The 12199-nt window shown below is 44.6% G+C and overlaps 1 long non-coding RNA gene and 1 pseudogene across 1 annotated transcript; one reads left to right on the top strand and one right to left on the bottom strand.

Moving 5' to 3' along the window:
- The first annotated feature begins 1147 nt into the window (after window positions 1–1147).
- On the top strand, window positions 1148–1658 carry LOC123842451 (large ribosomal subunit protein uL23-like; annotated as a pseudogene).
- A 2909-nt stretch (window positions 1659–4567) lies between these two features.
- Window positions 4568–10773, bottom strand: LOC135364355 (uncharacterized). The gene is made up of 4 exons (XR_010411232.1): window positions 10190–10773; window positions 8873–8938; window positions 8408–8490; window positions 4568–4960 (listed from the first exon to the last, which is right to left on the bottom strand). It is a non-coding gene; the product is annotated as an uncharacterized LOC135364355 (long non-coding RNA).
- Between the last annotated feature and the right edge of the window lie 1426 nt (window positions 10774–12199).

The following is a 12199-nucleotide window of genomic DNA, read 5'->3' as shown; positions in this document are numbered from 1 at the left end:
TATTGACTTGAACAACCACATTCTCTTATACTTACTACAGCTTCTTCAAGAAAGAGTTAATTCTCCAGCAGAAAAACACTGTATTCTATTCTCCAGAGTATTTCTTTTTCTGTTTGTCCATTTTTAGTTTAGGCTTCATACAGTCATATTTTCCATTTGCGTTAGGATAAAGTTCTCACTAGTGAGAGGTGTTCCCAATATAAGATCCTATGTGAAGCTTATACCCCGTCTTTATTTTTGTTTTTTTGTTTTGTTTTATTTTGGGTTTTTGTTTTTGTTTTTGAGACAGAGAGAGCATGAGCAGGGCGAGGGGCAGAGGGAGAGGGAGAGAGAGAGAATCTCAAGCAAGCTCTGTGCTCAGCACAGAACCCAGCCCTGGGCTCCAACCCACGACCCTGAGATCATGAACTGAGCTGAAACCAAGAGTTGGTCGCCCAACCGACTGAGCCACCCAGGTGCCCCGCCATCTTTGTTTTTAATTAAATCTGTCAGTCTGATTCTTCAAAGTCTTTTAGAGTTCTTCAAAGTCTGCATAAGCTCTTTATACACTAAGACACGTTTCCTGATTATTAGTAAAACGTTTATGATAATATTAACAGCTTCACTTAAGTGCTTTCTTTGTGTCAGGACTGTGCACACTAACCTCTTCATTTTCACGAACGTTTAATTTTCACAACAGTACTATGAAGGTTTGATTATTACCTGTGTTCTATGGTTGAAGAAATTGAGAAACGGGGACCAACTTGTTCAAGGTCATGTGGCCACTAGGTGGCAAATCAGTACACAATACAGGATAGTGTGGGGGACCGGAAGTCAGGAGATAGGGCTTCCAGACTGAGGCATTTGAACATATACTATGTGCTGAGAGCCATGGCTCTGGATACATTTGAGCAGAGCACTTAGAAACAGCCTACAGGGGCGCCTGGTGGTGCAGCCGGTTAAGCATCCAACTCTTGATTTCAGCTCAGGTCACGATCTCAGGGTCATGAGATCCAGACCCCCATGGGGCTCTGTGCTAAGCGTGGCGCCTGCTTAAGATTCTCTCTCTCCCTCTCCTTCTGCACCCTCCCCACCCCCCCACCCCCGCTTACATGATCTCTAAAAATAAATAAAAAATTTTTTTAAAAAAAGGGGAAAAGGGCCTTTTACGAAGATGGCGACAAAGACTAAGAAAGAAGCCCCTGCCCCTCCCAAAGCCGAAGCCAAAGCAAAGGCTTTGAAGGCCAAGAAAGCGGTGCTGAAAGGCGTCCACAGTCACAAAAAAAAGAAGAGCCAAACGTCACCTACATTCCGACGACCCAAGACACTGCGTCTGCGGAGGCAGCCCAAATATCCTCGAGAAAGAGTGCCCCCAGGAGAAACAAGCTTGATCACTATGCCATCATCAAGTTCCCCCTGACGACTGAGTCAGCCATGAAGAAAATAGAAGACAACAACACGCTTGTGTTCATTGTGGATGTCAAGGCCAATAAGCACCAGATCAAACAGGCTGTGAAGAAGCTCTATGACATTGACGTGGCCAAGGTCAACACCTTGATCAGACCTGATGGAGAGAAGAAGGCATATGTTCGGCTGGCTCCTGACTATGATGCTTTGGATGTTGCCAACAAAATTGGAATCATCTAAACTGAGTCCAGCTGGCTAAATCTAAATATAAATCTTCTCACCAAAAAAAAAAAGGGGGGGGGGGAAAGGAATGGCTTACAGCCTAGTGGAGAGAGACATACAGCATCAAATTTGTGTGATAGGTGCTGGAACAGAGGTACATACAAGGAACGGTGGAGCAACAGATGGTCAACAAAGTGCAAGGAAGTAGAGCTACAGCTCTGTTCTGTTCACCATAAAAATAAAAACTTCTAGTTATTTTATCAGTGAAAGAGGGGCTTATGCAGGAATAGCAGAGAATTGCAATCTGGGAGCAGCAAGCAATACCAAAACCATAGGCGAGTCCAACAAACAAGAGAGGAACATTATTTTGTAGAGAAGAAGGAGGTTGTTGGGAAGGGTTTTGAACAAAAATCCCTTGGAGGGCGCCTGGGTGGCTCAGTCAATTAAGTGTCTGCCTTCAGCTCAGGTCATGATCCCAGGATCTTGGGATCAAGCCCCGCATCGGGCTCTCTGCTCAGTGGAGAGCCTGCTTCTCCCTCTCCCACTCCCCCTGCTCATGTTTTCTCTCTCTCTCAAATAAATAAAATCTTAAAAAAAAAAAATCCCTTGGAGAGAAGAGTTCAGGGTTATGATAGTTTCTCACTTGCTGAGTTGCAGGGGTGGTTGATTTCTTGTAGAAGATGCAATGTACATCTTTCTCCTTTGGGGCCTGTAAATGATTCCTGTTGAGATACTTGTGGTAGGGATCTGTAATTAACAATTATCTCTGTAGCTGACCCTGGGTGGTAGGGCTCCCCCTACCAGCCTCCCCTTCTAGGATCCTGATTCCACCTTGTGAGGTTTCCCTGTATTAATATTCACATTTCCCCCTTTTGATTAAAGTCTTTCCTTGAAAGCATCATTGATCAAGAATTAGGTTTTTTTGGGGGGCGCCTGGGTGGCTCAGATGGTTAAGCGTCTGCCTTCGGCTCAGGTCATGATCCCAGGGTCCTGGGATCGAGTCCCGCATCGGGTTCCTTGCTCAGCAGGGAGTCTGCTTCTCCCTCTCCCTCTGCTGCTCCCCCTGCTCATGCTCTCTCTCTGTATCTCTGTGTCTCAAATGAGTAAATAAAAAAAAATCTTAAAAAAAAAAAAAAAAGAATTAGGTTTTTTTGTATATAGTGGTTTCGTCCCTCAGTGCCAGGGAGGACCTTTCCTGATTGTAATGTCCCACATTGGAAGGAAAGTGCATAGCAGCTGGAAACCACTTAAGGCCACATTCGAGTAACAAGGAGGGTAAGGAGGGAAAAGTCTCACGCACTTCCCTTCTGAGGTCTGTATCTTCTCAAGGTTGTGTGTGCTGGAGATCATCTTGAAGTATTGAGCCAGCATCACCTTATGGGGTACATTGTTTTTACAAAAGATTGACAGATAAGTACAGAATCAAAAGTAACACAATTCCATGGATGCCTGGGTGGCTCAGTTAGTTAAGTGTCTGCTTTTGGCTCAGGTCATGATCCCAGGGTTCTGGGATCGAGCCCCGCATCGGGCTTCCTGCTCAGCGGGAAGCCTGCTTCTCCCTCTCCCACTCCCCTTGCTTGTGTTCCCTCTCTCGCTGTCTCTCTCTCTGTCAAATAAATAAATAAAATCTTAAAAAAAAAGAAAAGGTAACACAATTCCAAACTGTATGTTGGTTCTAATCCAGGATTCTAGGTCTGAAGGTAGCCACCTGAAAATATTTATTGGCACTTATTTTGACCTAGGGAAGAGAAGTTTCTCCCTAAAAAGGCAAACCCAGACTCATGGATGCGTCCTGGATGTCCCTGCTTAAAGCAGTCATGAAAGTGGAATAGTAGATACTGCAAAAACCCATGGAAAGAATTAACGGAGTGCTTTGGGGAAGATACAGTGCAGGTATGAACTTGAAGCAATAGCTGATGAACTCTTGGTGAAACAGCACATCTTCAAAGACTTTTTTAAAGTATTGTTATCTCAAAAAAAAACTGTTTTGAAAATAAATGTTATTGAATTATACAGTCTGTAAAGTTGTAAATTCAGAGACCATGAGTTTGGATAAGAACCTAGCAGCACTTAGTACTTTAGATGAAAGAGGGACTTTTATGAATCCTGAACCTTCTAACCCTTCGGAAAAGGCACGTGAAATCACGGGATCATGATGAGGCTGTTTCCAAAAGACCATGATAAAAAGAAAAGTTATCCCCTTTCACAGGGATTTGAGAAATGTGGACAGGGGAATGGTCTTTTCATGGGAAACAAGGAGAAGCAAGAGTGAGGAAAAAGGTATCAGGGCTGGTCAGGACATCCCCGGAAAGCTGTCTGTCCAGATGTCATCTGCTTCAACCAGGAAATCTTCACGTTCACATCACCAGAAGGTGTGCAGGTCCAGTCCGGGTTTGCTGCTTTCTTTCCTTTTTTTTTTTAAGATTTTATTTATTTATTTGTCAAAGAGAGAGAAAGCGCACAAGCAGGGGGAGTGGCTGGGAGAGGGAGAAGCAGGCTCCCCGCTGAGCAAGGAGCTCGATGAGGGGCTCGATCCCAGGACCCCGGGATCATGACCTGAGCCGAAGGCAGATGCTTCACCAACTGAGCCACCCAGGTGCCCCTTGCCTATTGAGTCTTAATAGTGCTGTTAGTGTGTGTGACTAACCCTCAGGATTGAGGATGGTATTGCCTGGGAACAAGAGGGGTCCTTCTAGCTGGATTAAGAATCAGGGCACCTGGGTGGCTCAGATGGTTGAGCGTCTGCCTTCGGCTCGGGTCGTGATCTCAGGGTCCTGGGATCGAGTCCCGCATCGGGCTCCCTGCTCCTTGGGAGCCTGCTTCTCCCTCTGCCTTTCTCTCTCGCTCTGTCTCTCATGAATAAAAAAAAAAAAAAAAAGAATCAAACTGACATGAGACGATTAACAGGAGAAAATTGGATTTAATTTTGTATATACAGAGAATCCACGTATACCTGGAAATTCCAAAAACAGGCAGAATGACGTATATAGGTCATTCTGAACTGAGGAGAAGGGCATAGGGGTCCAGGACTTCAGGGAAAAGGAATGCAATTCTCAGGGCAATGAGAAGAGCAGATGTTTGGTAATTAGAAGCCCGCCCTGCCATATAGATGGGTCATGCAGATAAAAGTCATCTCTCATAATAACCCTTATACTAGGAAAGACCCCCAATTTATATTCTTCTATGTAGTTAAGGGAGTGGCAAAAGTTTCTTCTGAGCCCGCAGGGTCTTGAGTACCTTCAGCTCAAGATAATCTTGGGGTGCGTGGCTGGCTCAGTTGTTGTGAGTTCAAGCCCCATGTTGGGTGTGGATCTCAGGGTTGTGAGTTCAAGCCCCATGTTGGGTGTGGAGCCTATTAAAAAAAAAAAAAGAAAGATAATCTTCACACCAGAGTGGCTCATCTTGGGATGGCCTGCCCACAGCTCCTACGGTTTGCACAATGAAAGTGTTGTAAAAACCAGCCAAAGAGAAGCAGCTAACCAGTAAAATGGGTTCCCTGATCACTATGAAGTTCAAGAGGGGTTCCCCAAGGTAGGGAAAATGTTTTCGAACAGCAGACGCATTGGCTTGTCTAGAAGACAAAAGTTTGGTCCAGTGATAAAACAGACAAACCATGACTCAAACATATTTATATCTATGAGTTGGGGAAGCTGTATGAAATCCATTTGTGTGAACAGATTTCCCTGGGCTATACTTTGGTCAAGTAAGACAAGTGAGGTAGTCACTGATTGTGGCCTTATTCACCTTTCCCCACCAATACTGATTCATGAACATTATTGTTGTGTCAGCAGACCAATGGTTTAATGCATGTTCAATTGTTAGTGGGAATTTTAGAACTTCTGGTAGAGCCAGATTGTTACTTGGTCCAAACCAGAACTCTGTCTTTTTATCAAGCCAACAATTATTAGATTTTCAATATTGTTTCTCTCTCTCTGGGGCCAAACGTTGGGTATATCTCTTGTCAGTTTTTCCAAAATTATCATTTGAGAGAACGCATCTTTGGACTCTGAGAGATGTTTGGCTATTGGTCTCCTTGAGAGAAGCATTTTTGGTGGAAATATCAGTGAGGTGGATTACTTTGGCCTCCAGGGAGTAGAGTCTGGAACACCCCGGAATCTTAAGAACAGCCAAAGCTGCTGGCCAAAGTACGGCATCTAACACATTTTGGACATCGGATCCATTTTTACTGTTATATCCCATTCGAGGTAAGGACACCTTGTTGTTTCCATACTATTCCAAAGTCAGGAGCTACCCTGAGAGCATATTAGCTATCCAAATAAATGCTGCGGTTTTGCCCTTGGCTACAGTACGAGCCTGAGTAAAGGCACATTAACTCATCCTGCATTGCTGAAGAAGCCAGAGGTGAAAGCGCTACCTGGATGACTTCCAGGGAGTTGTGATAGCGTCCTCAGATTGGTATTCACCATTTTTCTCCTTTAAATAAAAACCATCAGTAAACCAGGACAACTCTGCATTGGTTAGAGGAGTTTCCCGTAAATGGTCACAGGGATGTCAAAATGGAATGTGTCAGTGTTAAGCAGTTATACAGGCTTTCATGGGTCTAAATGTAGCTTTTATCTGAGATCTTATGCCCTCAGTGCCTCATCTGAATGGGAGCAAATTGTAAATTTTTCCCTGGAGACTTTGTGTCCCTTTAAAGCAAAAGTTTTAGCAGATGGATGCTGTCTTCCTGTGAAGAGGTTTGAGAAGGGGAGTTGAGAAGCAAATCCTCAACATGTTGTAACAAAGTCGAGCCTGCAGAACACTTTTTATCATTCCAAATCAGGTTTTAACTGTTTGTGAAAAGAAGGACTGGCTGAGAACCCTGGGGAATTACTGGCCAGATGTATTTCCATTCTTCCCAAGTGAAGGCAAAAAGATACTAGCTATCCTGAGGCGCCTGGGTGGCTCAGTCGTTGGGCGTCTGCCTTCGGTTCAGGTCGTGATCCCAGGGTCCTGGGATCGAGCCCGGAGTTGGGCTCCCTGCTCAACGGGGAGTCTGTTTCTCCCTCTCCCTCTGCTCTTCCCCCCTGCTCCTGCTCTCTCCCAAATAAATTAATTAATTTTTTTAAAAATGTGTTTATTGCTTGAGGTCCTGAACAAACCTCCATCCTCGGCCGCTGGGTTTTCTCACAGGTAAAATAGGGGTATTACAGGAAATAGTGCAGGGGATCATGAGGTCCTGAGCCTTATATAACTTTCTATTATAGGCTTGATGCCTTGAAGGGCTTCTTTACTAATAGGACACTGAGTAGTTATGGGGAGAGGTTCTGAGGGATCTATTTGAATCTTGATGGGAGATGCACTGTGGATTCTGCCACCATCAGTTGAGGATTTTTCCCATAAAGAGGATGGTAGCTGATCCAATAGGAACAAATGATCAGCGTCCCCAGACTCAGCTATGGTGCCATCAGAACCAGAGCAGAGCAAAGGTGACAAAAGGTCATCTCTTTCCCCTGGTTGGCTATTTTGGTTACTGCTATCAAATTCTAGATTTCGCTCTCTCTTTTGGGAGAAGGAAATTCTGGCTTGATACTTTTCTAAGAAATCTCAGCCCAATAAATGAATAGGGCCAGAAGAGCCAAGCAGAAAATGGTGTGTGTCTCTCAAAGGGCCTAGACAAAAGGGAATTGGTTCAAAGACCGGAACCTGCTGAGGTTTATGAGAGACCCTACTGTCTGAACCGTTTTAATACTCCAAGACAGGGGTTGAGCACCATGGGTGTAGCTCCAGTAAATATAGGACAGAAAGATTCATTCCCAATCTGGAGAGTGCTTTGTCTGAGCCCATGAAGAAGGAGAATCGGGAAGAGCCCCAGTGCTGATAATTAGGAGGACATAAAAGACTGAATGTGCTGGAATGCTTAAGTTCGTAACATTTTTTTAAAAATGCCCCAGCTTTTTGCAATAATAACAGAAACTAGGGTATTTTTGGTTTTGTTTAGAACCTTCATTTGCCGGAGTTGAAAATTTAGAAGTCTTTCTTTCAGGCATCTCATCTAGGATGCAAGGGAGCTGGTTTGCCAAATTACCTAAATCTGGAATGGGCAGTTTCCTATCTCATCCTGGTTTTTTTTTTAAAAAGGTCCAGCTCATTAACAAACACAAGAGTTGAATGCTACTAACCAGGTGGATTCAAGATCTAAAGGGAGACGAAAGTATTCTTAAAAGACAATTTGGAGGGGCACCTGGGTGGCTCATTTGGTTGAGCGTCCGACTCTTGATTGTGGCTCAGGTCATGATCTCAGGGTGGTGAGATCAAGACCTGCTTCGGACTCTGTGCTCAGTGGGGAGTCTGCCATGCCCTCCCCTCCCCCTGACCCCGGGGCTGTGCTCTCTCGAAAATAAATAAATAAATCCTTAAAAAAATCAAAAGACAACTTGGATTTGATTGTAATAGACATGAACAGGTTGGTCAGGCTTTTGTGTGAAAGCCTGAGTTTTGTACCAATCAGCAGGTTTATGACAATCTAGCATAAATGCCTGGTGGAGATTTCCAGTGAATGCTCTATCATCTTGCCAAAAATTAAGGGTTTGTTTCTCTAAGTCCCCTTCAGGATGTTCCCATTGGGCTAGTTTCATCCAGTGTTTGGCCTGGTCCTCACCAACAAGCATGTGAACTAAGAGATATAAATCTGAGAAACCAGGTGGGTAAGTTTGAATAACTAGGCTAAAATTCTTCAGCAAACTTATGAGGGTCCTCAGCCACTTTGAAAAACTCTTTCATTATGACTCACGATTCGGCTTTAGTCCAGGTGATGTGGGAAACAAAGGCAAAAGAAAAAATTAAATGTGCTTACTTCCTTCAGCCCATTGACAAGTCCTTGAAACAGGTCGAGTGACTTTCCTCTGGGTGCTCAGCTGCCTCGATGTTAACACTTTGCTAAGGACAAAAGGCAATCTTAGCTTAACATTATCCCAACCCCTCCGGATCCTCTGAGTCTACTTTAACATATACAAATTCCTTTGGAAACTTCCTTTATCTCTACCCCCCAAGATCTATGTTAGCAATCATCCTCCAAGCATATGGCCCAGTGATAGACATCTGAAGGGTCTCGTGACTGAGGGTTTACTAAACAGTAATAAATGACCTTTCCCCAACTAGCCCCTTCAAGGTCCTGGAAACTTTGCTTCCAAAATTCCTTAGAGACTTACGCTCTCCCTAACCCCCTGCCAACTTGGAAGTGTATAATGGGCCACTCCTCATGACCCCAGTGCAGCTCTTTCTTCCCAAGGCTCCTGTCCCTGTGCTTTAATAAAATCACCTTTTTGCACCAAAGACGTCTCAAGAATTCTTTCTTGGCCATCGGCGCTGAACCCCAACATCTTACCTAGGGAACATAAGACAATTATTGAGGTTTATTTAGATCCTCAGAAGACTTTAAAGAAGTAGGTTTTAATAGGTTCAGGAGGGAGCAGGGAGAGTCTGATGAAGAGGTAAATTTGGCAGAGAGAAGAGAGGAAAATGGCGCTGGAGGTACAGCCTGAGACCAGGGGGCTGCTATGTTTCTAGAAATACAGAAAGTGGGGAAGGGGAAATGAGGCCTCAGAGCCATTTTGACTTCTTTCAATGATTTGCCTCAGGTAATTTAGAAATAGTATTTTGCAAAGAGACAAAATTAGAAGCCTCACGGTACCATTTAAAATAAAATAATAATAATAATAGACTTTCTATTCAGGTCTTTTTTTTCTTTCTTTCTTTAAAAAATTTTTTTCAGGGGATGCCTGGGTGGCTCAGTTGGTTAAGCATCTGCCTTTGGCTCAGGTCACGATCCCAGGGTCCTGGGATCGAGTCCCACATCGGGCTCCTTGCTCAGGGGGAGCCTGCTTCTCCCTCTGCTTGTGCTCTCTCTCTCTCTGACAAATAAATAAGACCTAAAAAAAAATTAAAAATAAATTTTTTTTCAGGAGCCATGGCTTTCTAATTTAATCTTGAGTAAAACAAGTATGGGGAGATCAAAAGTTCTCCATAATGGCCACTGAAGTTCTAAACTACTTTTGGTTAAGTCAGTCCACTTAGTTATAAATGTGCATGTGGAAGGACCAGAGTTATTAAACAGGCCCGAGTTTCGGTGGGGGAGAGGGGGAGTCCCATTTCTTAGAGATTTTTCTCTAAAGCAAAGAAAAAAATTCCTACACAGCAGTTTCTTTTTTTTTTTTTTTTTTTTTGAAGATTTTATTTATTTGACAGAGAGAGACACAGCGAGAGAGGGAACACAAGCAGGGCGAGTGGCAGGCATAGGGAGAGGGAGAAACAGGCTTCCCGCTGAGCAGGGAGCTCGACACGGGGCTCGATCCCAGGACTCTGGGATCATGAGCTGGGCCGAAGGCAGACCCTTAAAGACTGAGCCACCCAGGCGCCCCCCCTACACAGCAGTTTCAACAAGAACAGCCTGGTTCCAAAAAGAAATCAGAGCAAAGGCCAACACAGTTCTGTTGGAACAGTCTAGTTCCAAACAGGTCTTGGACCGAAAGGCAAATAGGCATTCTCAAAGTAAAAACAAACAAACAAGAAAACCCAAGGCCTTAAAAATAAATCTTGAACACAAGGCATGGACCTTGAGATCCAGGAGAAAAGTTACCTTCAATCTCCAGGGTTGGAGAGAAAGCAGTGAGCCTAGTAGGGTCTGTCGGTGGAAGTACCTGTTTGCTCACCAGCCTCCGAATTGTTGGGGGTCTTCTCTGGGTCCTACTTCTGATCACCAAGTAATGTTAACCTTAAAAATGAGACTATCGGTTATGTTACCGACACTTATGATGGGTTTATTCAGAAAGAGCAGAGAATTGCAATCCGGGATAAGCAAGCTATGGCAAAACCATAGGAAGTCTAACAAAAGAGAGGAATGGCATATTGTGGAGCAGAAGGAGTTAGCTGGGAGGCACTGTTTTGAACAGAAGTCCACTAGGGAGAAGCAAGAGTTTGGGGGTGATCATGGTTTCTCACTGGCTGAGTTGCAGGGGTGGTTGATTTCTTGTAGGAGATGCAATGTTTTACATCTTTCCTGGTGGGGCCCGTAATTAACGCTTCTTCTTCTTCTTTTTTAAGATTTTATTTCTTTTTTTGACAGAGAGAGACACAGCGAGAGAGGGAACACAAGCAGGGGGAGTGGGAGAAGGAGAAGCAGGCTTCCCGCCGAGCAGGGAGCCCGATGCGGGGCTCGATCCCAGGACCCTGGGATCATGACCTGAGCCGAAGGCAGTCATTTAATCGACTGAGCCACCCAGGTGCCCCGTAATTGACGGTTGTTCCCTGCTGCAATTCTTCTGGTAGGGATAATTGACAATTTTCCTGTAATTGACCCTGGATGGTAGGGCCCCCCCTACCAGCCTCCCCTTCTAGCATCCCAAGTCCACCTTAGTGAGCTCTCCCTTTATTAATTTTCATAGTTCTAAGCATAAATACTGAGGGAAAGGGGGGGCCGGCATGGGTAATGGGCCTTTCAGCTAGGCAAGGCCATTGTGTGAGCAAGGGAGAATGAAAACGTTCTGGCATATTAAAGAAACTGCCGGTGGACCAGTGTAGTTGATGTGGGTGCCTGTGTATTTGGGGAGAGTGCTGGAGAAATGGGGTGGAGACACATGAGTGGACAGATGAGGCTAGGAGGGCTTCAGTGGTCAAGGAGTTTAGGACATGATACAGAGGGTAGCATTTTGTGAGCAGGGGGGAAATCACAGAAGGGCCCTAAGCAGGGGAATGGTAACTGTACAGTTTTAGAGTGCCCTATTAGGTAGTGAGAAACATAGACTGAAGACAGCATCTGTCATCAGGGTACCAGTTAGTTAAGATTTATGCAATATTTCAGCATTAAGAGCATGAACTGAGGCAGCAATAGCGGGGTATAGAATTAACGCCTGGCAAAAAAAGTGTTGAGAAAGTAGATTGGAGGGGCGCCTGGGGGGCTCAGTCATTGAGCATCTGCCTTCAGCTCAGGTCATGATCCCGGGGTCCTGGGATCGAGCCCCGCATCGGGCTCCCTGCTCAGCGGGAAGCCTGCTTCTCCCTCTCCCACTCTCTCCGCTTGTGTTCCCTCTCTCACTGTGTCTCTGTCAAATTAAAAAAAAAAAACTTAAGAAAGTAGATTTGATAAGGAAAGTCTGAGGGAGTTTTCACTGATGAGTCATAGCCAAAAGCTTAGAAAACACTGTCCTGAGGTCCTCTCCAGCTCAGTAGCTTTTATAGTCTGAAGTTTTATACAGTATGTCTTTATGTGTTTGTTTGTGTTATTGAAGTACAATTAATATACAATGTTCTATTAGTTTCGGGTATACAACATATTGATTCAACAATTCTTTTTTTTTTTTTTTAAGATTTTATTTATTTATTTGACAGAGAGAGAGAGAGACAGTGAGAGAGTGAACACAAGCAGGGGGAGTGGGAGAGGGAGAAGCAGGCTTCCTGCCGAGCAGGGAGCCCGATGTGGGGCTCGATCTCAGGACCCTGAGATCATGACCTGAGCCGAAGGCAGACGCCCAGCGACTGAGCCACCCAGGTGCCCCTGATTCAACAATTCTATATATTACTCAGGGCTCACCCTGATAAGTGTAGTCACCAACTGTCACCATATAATGTACTACAATATTGACCATATTCC

The sequence above is a fragment of the Mirounga angustirostris genome, unplaced genomic scaffold, assembly GCF_029215605.1.
Source record: "Mirounga angustirostris isolate CCGP_5_RB_7025 unplaced genomic scaffold, mMirAng1.0.hap1 SCAF_5, whole genome shotgun sequence".
NCBI lineage: Eukaryota > Metazoa > Chordata > Mammalia > Carnivora > Phocidae > Mirounga > Mirounga angustirostris.
The sequence above is the reverse complement of the archived record's forward strand: the minus strand, read 5'-3'. Positions and strand labels throughout refer to the sequence as shown.